This window comes from Miniopterus natalensis, chromosome X, assembly GCF_054644295.1.
Source record: "Miniopterus natalensis isolate mMinNat1 chromosome X, mMinNat1.hap1, whole genome shotgun sequence".
In the NCBI taxonomy this organism is placed as follows: Eukaryota; Metazoa; Chordata; class Mammalia; order Chiroptera; family Miniopteridae; genus Miniopterus; species Miniopterus natalensis.
Window position 1 is genome coordinate 52243166 of NC_142103.1, and position 18530 is coordinate 52261695.

General features: G+C 36.8%; 1 pseudogene; it reads right to left on the bottom strand.

Moving 5' to 3' along the window:
• Positions 1 to 767: 767 nt before the first annotated feature.
• The window catches only part of LOC148090484 (vascular endothelial growth factor receptor kdr-like), a 269330-nt pseudogene continuing 251567 nt past the window's right edge, over positions 768 to 18530 (bottom strand).

The following is an 18530-nucleotide window of genomic DNA, read 5'->3' on the forward strand; positions in this document are numbered from 1 at the left end:
ATATTCTTGAAATACATGTGAGTGTGATTGGATGTTTTCTGGCATGGGAACAACACAAAGCTGATAAGACTAGTAGTTCATAGGGAGAGTATCCTAAATATACTGGCATGACCAACTACCATTGGAGCTACTAGAAATTGCTTGAAACCAAAGGAAGCTGTGGAGTTTTGGATAGATGCCTCATGAGTGATATTGCAGACAAATAACTGCCGATTTCCTTCTACTGGAAAACCCTAGTAAATGTGAGGTCTAAATAATGGCTGCTTTAATATTTTTTAAGAAAAGACATCCAGGTAAAAGTCCACCAAGTCCTGTTTGGAGGCTGACTGCCAAGATCTGAATATGATGGGGTCACAGTTTCTCACTGTAAGCTGTGTAGGTCTTTGAGGGATCAACAGAGATTGTTCTGTCTAGTGGCTGTCATGAAAATCTAATGGGCCAAGTGTGTGGTGGGGGGCATATGAAATTTCTCAAGGTGCTGTTGTGTGGCTGCACACACTCAGGTAGAGTCATTGGTGTTTAATAGGAAGAGAAATGGGACTGAACATCATATTGTCTTTCTATCAAGCCTGAGGGCCCTGCTTGAGCCAGCTGTGCCTCCAAAAGATGTGAAGAATGGAGATTCTCTGCCAAGGTGTTCTTTTTTCATTTTCCAGTCCCAAGTTAGTAATTCTGTTATCATTACATAAATGTGAAAAGAATTAGTTGATTTCTGAGACAGAAAAGGAATAGTTTGTAAAGGGGTGGCAAAGGGCACTGGTAGTAAATTACATGGGTACATTGCTGTAGTGGACCACAGAGTTATAGTCAGGTGGTGGACTGTGCCAAGAGGGAAGCCTTTTTAATCTGGTCTTCCTCTTCAAGCTCCAGGGTTGAACGGTATTTTACAAGCTCCATCTCAGTCTCATTCTGAATGGACTCCTTATTCTTGATGACAGTATTCAGGCTAGCCAGAGAGATAAAAAGAAACACACAACCTAGAATTGATGGTTTTAGAGATAGGAGGGTATATTTTAGACAGAGGGATGCCAGATGTTGGCAGACATGTAGAAAGACGGAAGCTTCTTTAGAAAATATCAGTTTTTTCCCTTTGGGGGAAGCCAAAGGTCAGCACAGGTCTACATGAACTATGGTGACCTTGTGCTAAGCAAATGTGAAAACTCAAGAAATAGAAACTGCAGTCCCTTCTAGCAGGCAATTTTTGATCTGACTGTGGAAAGCCATTAAGAATATTTACAATGCAGCATATGTTCACTGATAACGCTGTCTCAAGGCCCAATAAATTCTACAGAGATGCACAACCTTGGAAGAGTCATGAAGTGTGCTTCAATTTCTTCATATGTAGGATGAAATTGAGGAAACAGAGTTGAATTAGATGACTTTTAAGCTCTTTCTGGTTCTAATATTTTTTTTGACTATTTTTGGACTATAAAAATGGCAACTGCATATAGTTTAACTTGAATCTTTGAGGTATCATGCTCTCTGTCACAGAAAGAATCCTCTTTGACCCTAGGTTAGTTTCTTCTTTTTACTATCACTCACTTTCTTCATATGTAAAAGGAAGAATGAAAGGTCTCTGGGCAGTAGGGGTTGAAGAGCAGGAAGTAATTCCTTTATCTGGACCCTGGGGCACTGTATTGGTATCAGGGCCCTGAGTTGTCTTCTGATAGTCCTTTGCATCATCATTTTGAGCCCCTATGGTAGAAAGGAATTTCCCCTTCTTTGTCTCTCTCACTCAAGAATTCATAACACCCCTGAGTGAACACTCCCTCAAAGGGGCCTTCCTTATTGTACAGATTGTTTAGTACTCCAGGACCTCTGGAGCCCAGGACCTGGGTTATGATCTTAATAGGTATTTAATAATATTCTTTTACATAAAATCTTTGATTAAGAATTCTGTTTTTATTTTACATGAGACTGTAGGAATCAAAATAAATGACATTTTTCTTGAATCTAATTCAGTGACATATAGAATTTTTCAAGTTGAAGAAATGACACAGCTTCCTGCACTTCATCCTTGAATGACTTAGAGTGTTTTCATGAAATGGGAGCTAAAGGGTCATCTATGAGGATACCATACCTCTGTAACGAAGTGTACAACTGACATGGCTGTCATGTCATTTAAAGGTGTATGGATCTTCTGTCAAGTAGAAGACACCTTAAACTCCACCATTCCCACTTATTCTTTTGTAGCTTAAGACTTTTATCTCCTGGGTACAAGCAGCCAACCATGAAAGAGGCTAGATATAGCAAGTGTTATATCATCTCCCAATGGGGAGAAACTTTTAAATATTTTCCAAAATTTAGGTCACGATTAACTGGACCTGGGGTCACTCCTTCCTCATTTCCCCACTATGGACCAACCTGCTTATTCATCTGGTTGTCTTGGCCTCCTTCCTACTCTGCCTTTTCCCATGCTTTCCTGTGACTGGAATACTTTCTTTCTTCTTACACACACATCTAAATTCTACTTACCATCCCAGGTCTTATTTAAATCCCACTTTGCCAAAAAGACAGATCCTACCATCCCAGTAAGCAAGCCCTCCCTCTCTGAACTCTTAAGGATTGTAGTCAGAAGAGAAGACTCTAGTGTCCAGAATTCCTATGTTCAAATCATAGCTCTGCTATTTATTAAGTTAATAAATATCTCTGTGCCTTAGTTTTTCTGTCAAGGAAACACGTAATTACCACATAGAATTGAGATGGTTGAATAAATTTTTTTCCAAAACTACTTGGAACAGCCTGGCACATGGTGTTTTAAATGTGTTATTGAAAACATTCAAGCAGAAAAAAATAAATAAATAATGAAGAATGTCTAAGGGAATGCTGGAACAACTTCAAGCATAAAGACATCCACATTATAGTAGTACCTGAATGAAAAGGGCAAGAGCAAGGGATGAAGAAAGTATTTGAAGATATAATGGCTTAAAATGTCCCTAACCTGGTGAAGGAAAATGGCACACCTGTCCAGGTGCACAGAATCCCAATCAAGATGAACCCAAAGTGGCCCACAACCAGACACATCATAAAGAAAATGGCAAAGGTTAAAGAAAAAGAATATTAAAAGCAGCATGAGAAGGACAATTAGTTACCTATAAGGGAACTCCCATTAGTATCAGTAGATTTCTCAAAGAAACACTCAGGACAAAAGTGTTTAGCATGAAATACTGAAAGTGATGAAGAGCAAGAAGCTACAACCAAGACTACTTTACCTAGAAAAGCTATTATTTAAAATTGAAGGAGAATAAAGAACTTCCCAAACAAACAAACAAACAAAAAGCTAAAAGAGTTCATTATGACCAAACCAATATTACAAAAAATGTTAAAGGGTATTCTTTATGAAGAAGAAAGAAAAAGAAATGGGAAATAGTTATAAAGAATAAAATGGAAATAAATATATATATATCAATAATCAATTTACATATAAATGAATTAAATTCTCCAACCAAAAGACTTAGGATAGGTGAATGAATAAAAATATGACCCATATATATGCTGTTGACAAGAGACTCACCTCAAGACAAAAAATACACATAGACTAAAACTAAAGGGGTAGAAAAAAATATTTTTATTTCATGCAAATAAAAATTTAAATAGCTGGGGTGGCAAAACTTGCATTAGACAAAATAGACTTTAAAACAGAGGCTATAAAAAAGACAAAAAAGAGATTACATAATAATAAAAGGATCATTGTAAAAAGAGGGTATAACACCTGTAAACATTTATGCACCCAACATAGGAGTACCTAAATATATAAAACATATCTTGGTGGACATAAAGGGGTAACTATGCAGTAATATAGTCATAATAGAATACATTTTACAGACAAAAAAATCAACAAGGAAACAGTGGCCACAAATGACACAATAGACTAGATAAATTTAAGTGATATTTTCAGAGCATTTCACCCCAAAGCAGCAGAATATACATTTTTCTCAAGTGCACATGGAATGTTCTCTAAGATAAGCCACATGTTAGGACATAAAACAGGTCTCAAAAAGTTTAAGATTAAAATCATATTAAACATCTACTCTGATCAAAATGGTATGAAACTAGAAATAAATTACAATAAGAAAACATAAAAACACAAACACATGCCAGCTAAATAACATGATATTAAACAATGGATGGATTAGCAGTGAGATCAAGGAAGAAAGAAAAAGTTACCGAGACAAGTAAAAACGAAAACTCAATGCAAAATCTATGGGACACTGGGGAAGCAGTCTTAAGAGGGAAATTCATAGCAATAGAGGCCTACCTCAAGAAATAAGAAAAATGTCAAATAAGTAATCTAACATTAGACCTAAAAGAATTAGAAAGAGAACAACAAACAAAGCCTGAAATGAGTAGTAGAAAGGAAATAATATAAATCAGAGTGGAAATAAATGAAATAAAGTCTCAATTAATAATACAAAAGATAAATGAAACTAAGAACTGGTTCTTTGAAAAGACAAACAAGATTGCAAAGTTTTAACCAGACTCATCAAGAAACAGAGATGACACAAAAGCATAAATGAAAGAGGAGAAGTAGCTACTGACACCACAGAAATAGAAAGGATTACAAGTAAATATTACAAACAACCATATTCCAACAAAGTGCACAATATTGAAGAAATGGATAAATTCCAAGTAATATACAATCTTCCAGAACTGAATAAAAATGAAACAGAAAACACAGGGTGTCCCCCCCCCCAAATGTATACACACTTTAATAGCTGACAGTTCAATTTTGAAAATGAAATTTATTTTAATAAGTACTAATTTTACAATTATTTAAAGTGTGTAGATATATTCTTTTGGGACACCCTATATGAACAAACTGATTATAATTAATTAAATCAAAGCAGTAATCAGAAAACCCCCAACAAACAAATGTGCTGGACTGGAGGCTTTCACAGGTGAATTTTACCAAACATTCAAAGAAGAATTAACATCTATCCCTCTAAAACTATTCCAAAAAATTCAGAAGAAGGGAAAGCTCATCAAGCTCAATTTATGAGAGCAGTATTTTCTTAATTCCAAAACCAGATAAGGACACTTCAAAGAAATAAATTATAGGCTTATATCCCTGATGAATATAGATGCAAAATACTCAGCAAACTATTAAGAAAGATTATACACACTCTATTAGCTCAGGCAAGATGGCGGCACTCTAACAAGAAGCAGAGTGCCTTTGCTTCTAGCACAGATGGGATTTACAGCTAAAATACTGAGTAGCCAGTTTGGAAAAACAAGAGAAATATAGCTGATGGACATATTTTGAGTAAGGAGCATTGAAGAAACATCATAGAGGTTGGTAAGAGAGGGGGAGGTGAAGAAAGTGGGAGTTCCCCCTGAAGCCAGTTGCTTGACTGGTAGGCCCAAGGATAAGAGGCTGCAAATCTACCTCCCATGGGGAATTTGAACTGACATCCAAAAGCAGAGATCTCAAACCCTTAGCAGCGGAGAAGGGAAGGAGAGCCTATGCATGGCAGGCAGAGGGAGTAAGGGGAACAGTCTGCCTGCAAGCAGGGGGCCGTACCTTTCCAGTGAAACAATGCTCCTAATGGTGGCAGCGCTGGACAGGAGAGATTCACACCGGATGCTGATCACAAGGAAGGCTGTCCTGCAGTGTGTGGCTTCCAAATAGAAAGGGGCCTTTGGGCTGCACCCAGCAGTGACCTAAAGAGTCCCTCTGCTTTCTTATAAGGCATTATGCAGAGCCCCAGAAAACATTTGAACTGTGTGACTTGGGGAAGGGGAAGAAACTCTCCCACCACCAGAAAGGGACTGGAGCTGTCAGTGGGGCATATCTGAGAACTTTACCTGCTCTGAAGAGAGCCAGGATAGCACATTGAGCTGGCCCAGTTTTACTGAGATCAGCTATGCAGGAGACCTGCTTGGGGCTAACTTTGCAACCCCTCCTGCTTGGATCCAAGGTGCAAGGGTGCTAGATCCTCTCAAAGCAGGTTTTCTGCCTGTTTTTTAACTTTATATGTTTTTGATTACTGGTCGGCACCTCACAGCATCCACCTTCCTGGCTTACACAGGGGAGACAGACCAGTGAAAGCTGAGATTTGTGCCTGCATTGTGGAGATTTTGAACTAAGCACCCTATCAGATCAGACAACCAGAACTGGAAAAGGAGGGGCAGAGCATGCTTACCTCTCCTGAAAGCTAAGAGCACCACCCCCAACATGAAAGGGGCTGGTTCAGCTCACTGAAACCCAAGATATCCCCTTCTGGGCACAGTTCAATGGGGGAAAGGAGAACAGTTCACAGGAGGACATCACAAGAGTAAGACTTTCAGAGACTATTGCTTGGGAACATGCTTAAATCCCATTCTAGAGGCTGCACAGGTGTCATATGCACTGGAGTCTTTTTTGTTTAATTCCACTGAGCTCAGGCCTCTGAAATTGCCCATATAGAAAAGGCAAAAGATTGAATTCAGTCTGAACCTGCAGCAGGCCATTATATGGGAAACTAAAATAGGAAGATATGGCAGAAACTGAGGAGCTGGCTTTGAAGCAGAGATTAACTTTTGAGTGCCTGACAGTGAAATCTCCAAGTAAGGGATGCAATCAATAGCCTGAGCTACTCTAGCAGGTGTGCATTCTAAAGACTCTCTTCAGAAGATGCTGGAGTAAGACCAGGCAACCACAAGGGGAAGGTGTAATACCTGACAGCTGGTAGTGGCCTATAGGGAGCCTCAGACCAACCAGTGAAATAAGGACACTGGGAGCCAAACCTAGACAGCCCCCGAAATTGGCTGACACAAAAGTACCCCCCAGGAGACCTGACATCAGTATACAAAACAGTAAGCCTCAGAAAACATAAGTTGCCCAAACATCACTTCATTGGCATTTTTTTTAAAGAAAAAAGGGGAAATTTTTTTAAACTGTAAATTATTTTAAAAATTTTAATTATTTTAAAATCTTTAATTATTTAAAAATGTTTAATTTTAAAAAATTTTTATAAATTTTTAACCTTTTAATTTTAATTTTTGTTTTGGATTTGTTTTATCTTACTTTACTTGTTCTTTTTTTTCTGTTCTATTATCAAGAATTTCTTAATATTCTCTGCTTTATTGCTGGTATATTATTATAATAATAATTAAGTTTATTGCTTCACTCTATTGTTTCTTTCATATCTCTTATTGGCCTCCTTCCTTACCTTGATTTATCTTTCTTTCTCTTCTCGTTCCATTGGCATAACTTTTATTCCCACTTAATTCTCAGTCTTCCCTTTTGTTTTGTTTTGTTTTTCTTTAACCACTTTCCTATTCCTACTCTCTACCCTTATTTTTTGCTTCCCTTCTTTCCCTTCAGAATCTTTTCTCTGCCACTTTTATCTCCCTGTAACTTCTCTATTTTTTACCTTTTATTATTTTATTTACTCGTTTACATTTTTTATTAGCAATAATATCCTTTTCTCTCTTTCCCATTAGCATTAGAATTTGTGTTCTCACTTTGCTTTCTTAATTATATTTTCTCTTAGATTGTTTTCATTGTGATTGTTGGTATATTTTGTAGGTTCCTGTTTGTTTCTTGTCAGTTTGATTGTGTTTTGTTTTTCCTTGTCAGCACCTGTACAACAGCTCACCATGATGTGGTTGTGGCTGAGGTTCGCAGTTAGTCAATTTGAAAGGAGAGCCCTCCCACAATTGGGTCAAGAATAATCAAGAACCAATCACAGGAGAGCCCAAAGAACCCACAAATGGGACACACCTAAGAGCATACAGCTCAGAAATATAAGGAAAACACACCTCTGAGTCCCACTGGACATTTGCTACAAAAGCCCATCCCATAGAGTGGGAGAAAGCAAGTATATCTAATATACACATACAAACACAAAGAGAAATTAAAATGGGAAGACAAAGAAAAAACTGCCAAACTAGAAAAAATGAAGAATTGCCAGGAAAAAAAATTGGTGAGATGCAGGTAACCAAGTTATCAGAAGTAGAGTTCAGAGTAATGGTTATAAAGATTCTCAAGGAAATTAGTGAGAACCACAAGACATTTAATGGAACCATTCAGGAACTTAAAGGGAAATACAAAAAACTTAGTGAAAAATCCATCAGCATAAAAAAAGACATAGATACTATGAATAAGGACAAGGCAGAAATAAAGGATACTATATCTTACATCAAGAATACACTGGAAGGACTTAAAAGCAGAGAATTGAAGAAGGGAATTAAAAGATAAGGTAGAATAAAAATACTTAGAGCAGCAAAAGGAAAGAATACTTAAAAAGCGTGACTACAATTTAAGGGAACTTTGGAACAACATGAAACAAAACTACATCTGCATTATACAGTTACTAGAGGGAGAAGAAGATGAGCAAAAGATAGATAACCAGTTGGAAGGAGTAATGACGGAAATCTTCCCTAAGCTGGTGAAGGAAAAAGCCACACAAGTTCAGGAAACTCAGAGAGTACCAAATAAGAGGAACCCAAAGAGACCCACTCCAAGACACATCATAATTAAAATGGTAAATGGCAAGGACAAAGAGAGAATCTTAAAGACTGCATGAGAGAAAAAATCAGTGACCTACAAAGGAGCCCCCATAAGTCTGTCAGCAGATTTCTCAACAGAAACACTTCAGGCCAGAAGGAATTGGCATGAGGTTCTCAAAGTAATGAAAAGCAAAAAACTGCAAACAAGACTGCTATATCCAGCAAAGCTAACATTCAAAATAGATGGTGAAATAAAAAACTTCCCAGGAAAAAGAAGGCTAAAGGAGTTCAGTATCACCAAAGTGGTATTACAAGAAATGCTTAAAGGTATGCTTTAAGAAGAAGAAATATTGAGAAAAAGGTACATGGGCATAAAGGGAAATTATGGTGTTAAATAAGTATATATCAATAACCTTAAATGTAAATGGAATAAATGCTCTAAACAAAAGACATAATGTACCTGAATGGATAAGAAAACATGACCCATAATTATGCTCTCTACAAGAGACCTACCTCAAAGCAAAAGATTCACACAAACTGAAAATGAAGGGATGGAAAAAAGTATTCCAAACAAATGGAAATGAAAAAAAAAACACAAAACAAAACTGAGATAACAATACTTATTTCTGACAAAATAGACTTCAAAACAAAGACCATAACAAGAGACAATGAATGTCACTACATAATACTAAAGGAATTGATCCAACAGGGGAACATAACCTTTATAAACATATATGCACCCAATAGAGGAGCACCTAAATATATAAAAAATAATTATTGGTGGACTATAATTGGGAACTCGACATCAATATAATCATAGTGGGAGACTTTAACAACTCACTGTCACCAATGGAGAGATCATCCAGACAAAAAATCAACAAAGACCTTAAATGACACACTAAGTCTAATAGATATTTACAGAACATTTCAGCCCAAAGCACCAGAATATACATTCTTCTCAAGTGCACATGGAATGTTGTCAAAAATAGACCACATGATAGGGCACAAAATAAGTCTCTATATGTTCAAGAAGACTGAAATCATATCAAGCATCTTCTCAGACCACAGTGGCATGAAACTAGAAATCAACCACTCTAAAAGAAATTCAAAAATATTCAAACATATGGAGTCTAAATAACATGTAATTAAACAATGAATGGATTATGAAAGAGATAAAGGAAAAAATCAAAAACTTCCTGGAAACAAGCAAAAATGAACAAACAACAACCCAAAATCTTTAGGAGAAAGCAAAAGCAGTCCTGAGAGGAAAGTTCATAGCAGTACAGCTATACCTCAAGAAACAAAAAAAAAAGGCTCTAAAAAACTATCTGACACTAAAACTAAAAGAATTTGAGAGAGAACAGCAAGAAAAGCCCTGAAAAAATAGAAGGAGGGAAATAATGAAGATAAGAGCAGAAATAAATGACATAGAACCTAAACAAACAACACAAAAGATTAATGAAACCAAGAGTTGGTTCTTTGAACAGATAAATAAGTTTGAGGAACCTTAGGCCAGACTTACCAAGACACAGAGAGAGGACTCAAATAAATAAAATCAGAAATAAAAGTCGTGATATAACAAGTGACACCACAAAAATACAAAGAATTGTAAAAACAAAAAAATGCTATGAACAACTAACTATATGCCAACAAACTGGACAACATGGGTGAAATGGACAAATTCTTAGAAATATACAGTCTTCCAAAACGCAATCAGGAGGAATCAGAAAACCTGAAGAGGCCAATAAGAACTGATGAAATTGAAGCAGTAAGCAAAAAACTCCCAGCAAACTTGAGTCTGAGACAAGATGGATTTCCAGGCGAGTTTTACCAAACATTCAAAGAAGAATTAACACCTATTCTCCTCAGACTATTCCAGAAAATTCAAGAGGAGGGAAGACTCCTTTCTCTTTCTATGGGGCCAGTATTATCTTAATTCAAAAACCAGATAAAGACAATAAAAGAAAGAAAATTACAGACCAATATTACTGCTGAATACAGAAGCTAATATCTCCAACAAAATACTAGCAAATCAGATCCAGCAATACATTACAAAGACCATACATCATGATTAAGTGGGATTTATTCAGAGAAGTAAGACCGGTATAATATTCACTAATTAATAAATATGATACAGCCCGGCTGTGCATGGCTCAGTGGTTGAGCTTCAACATAGGATCCAGGAGATGGCAGGTTGATTCCCTGTCAGTATACATGCCTGGGGAGTGAGCTTGACCCCAGTTGGGGGTGTGCAGAAACCAGCCAATCAATGATGACTTTCTCATCATTGATGCTTTTATCTCTCTCTCTTCCTCTCCCTTTCTCTCTCTGAAATGAACAAAGATATATTTATTAAAAATAATAAATAAATAAATAAATAATGTGATATATCATGTAAAAAAAAGAAAAACAAAAATCATATGAATGTATAAATGGATGCAAAAAAGCATTCAGCAAAATCCAGCACCCATTTTTGATAAAAACTCTCAATAAAGTGAGAATAGAGAGATCATACTCCATCAAAATAAAGGCCATATATGACATACCTACAGCCAGCATCACACTCAATGGACAAAAACTAAAACCATTTCCCCTAAGAATAGGAACAAGACAAGGTTGCCTGCTTTCACCACTTTATTCAACGTAGTACTGGAAGTCCTTGCCACAGACATCAGACAAGAAGAAAACATAAAAGGTATCCAAATTGGAAAAGAGAGAGTAAAACTATCATTATTTGCAGATGACATGATATTGTATATAGAAAACCCTAGAGGCTCCACCAAAGTACTACTAGATTTAATAAATGAATTCAGCAAGGTAGCAAGATACAAAATTAACATCTGAAAATCAATAGAATTATTATACACCAATAATGAACTCTCAGAAAGAGCAACTGAAAAAACATCATTTAACATTGCAACTAAAAGAAATAGGGTACATAGGAATAAACTTAACCAAAGTTGTAAAAGACCTATACTGAGAAAACCACAGGAAACAAAAAAAGAAATAGAAAAAGACATAAACAAATAGAAAGTATACCATATTCATGGATTGGTAGAATTAACATCATTAAAATATCCATACTACAAAAGCAATCTAAAGATTCAATACAATTCTTATTAAAATACCAACATGATATTTCACAGAATTAAAACAAATATTCCAAATATTTATATGGAACCAAGAACAGGGTGGGAGCAGTCATTTTTCCTGACATCAAACTATACTACAAAGCCATTGTAATCAAAGCAGCCTGATAATGGTACAACAACAGACATATAGGTCAATGGAACCGAACAGAGACCCCAGAAACTGACCACAAAAATTATGGTCAGTTAATATTTGACAAAGGAGGCACAAGCATAAAATGGAGTAAAGACAGTCTCTTCAATAAATGGTACTGGGAAAATTGGACAGGTACATGCAAAAAAATAAAACTAGCCCAACTTACACCATCCACAAGAATAAACTCAAAATAGATAAAAGACTTAAATGTAAAACCTGAAACCATAAAAATCCTGGAAGAAAACAGTAAAGTCACAGACATCTCACATAATGGAATTTTTACCAATACTTCTCCTAGGGCAAGGCAAACAAAGAAAAAAATAAACAAATGAGACTACATAAAATAAAAAGCTACTGCACAGCAAAAGAAATACAAAGGAACCCCATGAAACGGGAGAATACATTTTCCAAGATACCTCTCATAAGGGGTTAATTTCCAAAATATACAAAGAACTCATTAAACTCAACAAGAGGAAGACAAATAATCCAATTAAAAAATTGCCTAAGGACCTGAATAGACACTTCTCCAAAGAGGACATACAAATGGCCATGAGACATATGAAAAAATGTTCAACATTGCTAATTAGCAGAGAGATGCAAATTAAAACCACAATGTGGTATCACTTCACATCTGTCAGAATGGCTACCATCCACAAATCAACAAATGACACTTTCTGGTGAAGATGTGGAGAAATGGGAACCCTGATACACTGTTGGTGGGAATGCAAATAGGTGCATCCACTATGGAAAACAGTATGGAGGTTAATCAAAAAATTAAAAATAGAACTACCATTTGACCAGTGATTCCACTTTTAGGAATATATCCTAAGAAACCTTAAACGCTTATCAGAAAGGAGTTATTCACCCCTATATTCATAGTAGCACAATTTATAATTGCTAAGATCTGGAAACAGCCCAAATGCCCATCAGTAGATGAGTGGATAAAAAAAACTGTGGGACATTTACACCATGGAGTACTATTCAGTTGTATAGAAAAAGGATCTCTTGCCCCTAGAGACAGCATGGATAGACCTGGAGAATATTATGCTAAGTGAAATAAGCCAGGCAGAGAAAGGTAAATATCACATGATCTCATTTCTATGTGGAATCTAAAGAACAAATTAAACTGATGAACAAAATAAATACAGTGACATAGAATGGAACAGACTGACAAACCTCAGAATGAGGAGGTGTGTGGTGGGGGAGAGATTAACCAACAAATTTATGTCCATAAATGCATACCTCATGGATGAAGACAATAGTGTGGTGAAGGTCTGGGTGGAGGGTGGGTGCGAGGTAGAAGGGTCCAAGGGGAATAAAGGGGACATTTGTAATTCTTTGAACAATAAAGATAAATTTTAAAAAGAAAAGAAAAAATTATAAGATACTAAAGAAAGAAATTGAAAAAGATACAAATAAATGGAAGCATACACTGTCCTCATGGATAGGAAGAATTAACATCATTAAAATCCATACTACCCCAAGCAGTGTGTAGATTCAATGCAATTGCTGTCAAAATACCAGTGGTATATTTCATAGAAGTAGAACAAAAAATCCAAAAATATATATTGAACCACTAAAGACCCCAAAAAGACTGATCAATCTTGAAAAACAAGAACCAAGTTATGTGTGTCCTGCTAAGTGATATCAATGTATGGTACAATGCCATAGCGATCAAAGTGGCATGGTACTGGAATAAAAAGACACATAGATCAATGGAACAGAATAGAGAGCCCAGAAATAAACCCAGGCCTTAATGATAAATTAATATTTTATTAAGAAGAGAAAAATATACAATAGGGTACGGATAGTCTATTCAATAACCTGTTTTTAGAAAATAAGACAGATATATATAGAAAATAAAACCAAAGCAACTTCTTACAGCATATGCAAGGATAAACTCAAAATTGATTTTAGCCTTAAATATAAGACTCAAAACCATAAAACACCAAGAAAAAATCTTAGTAAACTCTCTGACATTCCCTTAGCAATATTTCTTTGATACATCACTTTTGGCACAGGAAATTAAAAAATAAGACTACATCAAAAAAAAAGTTTTTGCACAGCAAACTATCAACAAAACAAGAAGACAAACTATAGAATGCGATTTGTCCATGATACATCTGATAATATGTTAATATCCAAACTTTATAAAAACCTATGACAACTTAAAGCCAGAAAAACAAACAATACAATTAAAAAGTGGGCAAAAGTCCTAAATAGACACTTCTCCAAAGAGGACATACAGATGGCCAGTAGACATGTGAAAAGATGCTCAACATCTCTAATCATCAGAGAAATGAAAATTACAACCACAATGAGATATAATCTCACACTTCTTAGAAAGGCTATCATCAATAAATCAACAAACAAGTGTTGTTGAGGATATGAAGAAAAGGGAACCCTCGTGCACTGTTGGTGGGAATGCAGATTGGTGCAACCACTATAAAAAACAGCGTGGTGGTTCCTTATAAATTTAGAATTGGAACTGCTTAATGACCCAACATTTCCACTTTTGGGAATACATCCAAAGAAACCCAAAACACTAATTTGAAAGAATATATGTACCCTTACTTTCATTGGAGTAATATTTACAATAGCCAAGATATGGAAGCAATCCAAGTGCCCATCAATATATGAGTGATTAAAAAACCTGTGGTACATACACACAATGTAATACTACTTGACCAAAAAAATATAAAAACTTAACTTTTGTGACAGCATGAATGGACCAAGAGGGTATAATGCTAAGTGAAATAAGTCAGACAAAGAAAGACAAATACCATGATTTCACTTATAGGTGGAATTTAAAGAACAAAATAAAAGAACAAACAAAAGAGAAACAGACCCATAGATACAGAAAACAATCTGACAGCTATCAGAGAGGAGGGATTTGGGGTGACTGGTAAAAAAGACAAAGGGATTAAGAGGTACAAATTGGTATTTACAGAATAGTCATAGAGATGTAAATTGCAGCATTGAGAATATAGTCAATAATATCATCAGGCCCAGCCGGGCGTGGCTCAGAGGTTGAGCGTCGACCTAGGATCCAGGCGATCAGGGTTCGATTCCTGGTCAGGGCACATGCCCAGGCTGCGTGTTCGGTCCTCAGTTGGGGGTATGCAAGAAGCAGCCGATCAATGACTCTCTCTCTCATCATTGATGTTTCTCTCTCTCCTCTCTCTCTCTCTCTCTCTCTCTCTCTCTCTCTCCCTCTCCTTTCCTCTCTCTGAAATCAATAAAGATATATTGTTTAAAATAATAATAATAATATTGTCAGGTGGGTACGTGATACATTGAGATCATTCTGTATAGTACATGATTTTCTAATCACTATACTGTACATTTGAAACTAATACAGGATAATATTGATTGTTAGTTGTAGTTAAAAAATCAACAAAATTTAAGAAGTGTTATCTGTTATTATTATTGTGATGCCTTTGCCCTGTCCCTTGTGCCATCTTATATGCCTTTCTTTGTTAAGTTGGCGATGTTTTATGTCTGTTTTATTTCCTCATCTAGACTGCAGCACAATGACCACCAGTTGTACAGAACTTCTTAATTTAAAACCACTTGTATGGCCCTGGCTGGTGTGGCTCATATGGTAAGAGTGTCATCCTGTAAACCAAAAGGTCAATTCCCAGTCAGGGCACATACCTAGGTTGTGGGTTTGGTCCCCAGTTGGGTGTGTGAGGAAGGCAACCAATCAATGTTTCTTTCTCACCTCTCTCTCTCTCTTTCTCTCTCTCTCTCTCCCTCTCTCTCCCTTCTTCCTTCCCTCCCTCCCTTCATATGTTCTGGGATAAGGATTAAATAAAAATTAAAAAGCACTTGTATGTATTCAACCTTATTTAATTTCACTTAAATATCCATGAAAAATAAGCATCATTGTTGCCATTATGCAAATAAGAAAAATGAAGCTCAGAAAGTTGCTTAAGTCTCTGTTCCAAAATTGTCAGAGCAATGCTCAAGGCAATACTTCCAACAAAAAGTATTAAGCTTCCTTAAGAACAATGGATCAATTACATTATCATGGATCAGGAGGGATCAACATTTACAGGGCTCTGAGTAGCTTAATTGGCATCTTTGTGTGAATTTTTTAAAAGTAGCCTTTTCTTTGAGGAAAAATAGATGTATTACCATGCCAGAACATATAGTTTGTGTACCCTTGTGCGGGACACAAACTATACAATCATACATGGTTGCCTTTGCCTTTGAGTGAAATTGAAGTGCTAAATGTGAAAACACTGCAGCCAATGAGATTGTATATAAGGCTGTGCTTGAGGCCTAGATATGGCAGAAAATGTGGTGGCTGGCCCAGGTTAACATAGTTTATATCAGCACCCCAATGCTGAGTCTAGTGCATTTCTGAGAAGTTGAACCTAGTTCAATGTGATGAACATGAAAAAGAAAAAAAGGCCAGAGACTGGGACTATACGTCACAAATGGTTACCTGAAGACCACAGGTATCATCAATCAACACTGAAATATAACTACTGAGCAGATCTCAAATGATATCTAACACACATTCTCTCCCAATATGAACGATAAGCAATAAGCTGCTCTTACTTGCTCAGGGTTATTGCTGACTTAGCAATCCCAGATGAAGGGCATTACCCATTTCTTTCCTAAACTCTTGAGGATAAAATTCAATTACTAAAGGGAGTGCCAACATCACAGTTTGATTTTTTTCACTTTGTTGTTCTGATTGGGTGGCATAAGCTGGCTTAGGTGAAATAAATAATATAAATGTGAAGAAGAAAACGAAAATACTAGCAAGATGCCATAGACTTGAATTTTCTTTCCTATTACTCTTCTATTAATACAACCATATGCCGTGGAAACAACTCAACAGAAAATCATTAAAAAAAAAAAATACTCTGAAAGCTGGAAAAAATAGTTAAATGACCTAAGAATTTGAGGTACAACAACACAGTGAGTTCTCTGAATTTACTCTTTATCTACCATGTATCCACGGACTGGAATCTTAAGAGGTCAGCAAGCAAGAATCATCAAAAGACAATAAGTAGAGGTGGGTCCAAGATGAGACATTAAAGGATGTTGAGCTCACTCCCTCCAAAGAACACATCAAATGTGCCCATATATTTAAAGAAATTCCTCTTGAGAGATAACTGAAGGCCAATTAAACAGCTTCAGTACAACAAACAAGAGAAAGAAAAAGAGACCACATAGAGAAGTTTGGGGGAACTATAAGAGCTCTTCAGGAGCTGAGGAAACTCTCCAGCATCAGAATAATCTATGAGTGCCATTGTTTACATTTTACCTGCAGGTAGAAAGCAAGAGGAAGCTCTCTCCAGGTGCACTGGCCAACCTTCAAGGCTGCTGTTATGTGTATCCAGTCACCTCTACTATAACTAGAGTAGGAACATGAGAGTGACAGAGTGCTCATGCACAGGGCTCCTTCACCTAGAAATTGATTCATTAGGTACAACAAAGTGCTGGTACACACATCCACTGAGCTGTACATCCACAAAGGCCTGGCCCACCCAGAGAAAATGCAGAACTATCAGAATATTGTGGTGCCTGCATATAGGGCTTCCCCATTTAAAAAAGGAAAAAACTAGCAGGATACTGCTGCATGTGCACATAATGGTGCCTCTCCAAGGGAAAGTGTAATACTAGCAGGGAGGGCACTGCAGTGCCTGCACACAAAGCATTCTTGTCAAGAGAAAGGAAAGAACTGATAGGGTGCTACTGCATATGCACATAAGGTTGCCCACCCAGAGAAAGTATAAAATTAGTAGCTAGCTGCTGCATGTATATATAAAACTACTCCACCCAAAGAAAATGCAAAACTACCAATGCATTGTGGTGTATGCCCACAGGGCTACCCATACAAAGAAAGTATGGAACTAGTAGGGATAGTCACACACACACACACACACACACACACACACACACACAAACACACACTCTCACAGAGGGAAGCCCTGTTCAGACCCACACACACACTGAGGGAAGCCTTGTCCAGACTAAGCTCAGAAAACAGAATTTAAAGAAACTGGGTGTGCCATGCGCACACTGGGCCACCATGCCCCAATCATAATGGCACAGAAGAATGCACACACATCAGGCTGTCCCACTCTGACTCCATTCTGACCATGTACAGCCTGAACAACAGGGAGTTACCACACATGAATGTACACCAGGCTGCTGCAAATGAAACCTGCTCCTTCTGGCCAGGTGGAACACTAAGAAGGGCACAAGACTGCCCCAACACCAACCAGCCTACCAAAACCACCCTGGATTCCATTTTTACAGAGGCCACTTCTATACAAGACCATTTTTTCAAGACTGAGATATCTATATCCTCTAATTCATAGGGAAAAACAACATACAAAAAGTTAAACAAAATAGGGAAATATAAGAATACGCCACAAAGAAAGAAAAAAACACAGAGGGAAAACTGATGAAATAGAGATCACTGGCTGGTGTGGCTCAGTAGTTGAGCATCGGCTTATGATTCAGGAGATCATGGTTCAATTCTTGGTCAGGGCACATGCCCAGTTTGGGAGCTCGATCCCCGGGGGGGGGGGGAGGGCTTGCAGGAGGCAAAGGATCAATGACTATCATCATTGATGTTTCCATCTCTCCCTTTCCCTCTGCCATCTTCTCTCTGAAATCAATGAAGACATATTTTAAAAAAAGAAAGAAATAGAGATCAGTCATTTGTATGATAAAGAATGTGAAGAACCATCATAAGGATGATCAATAGACTTGAGAGTAGAATAAAAAAACTCAGAGTGAAATTCTACAAAAATTGAGAGAATATAATAAAGAAGCAATCAGAA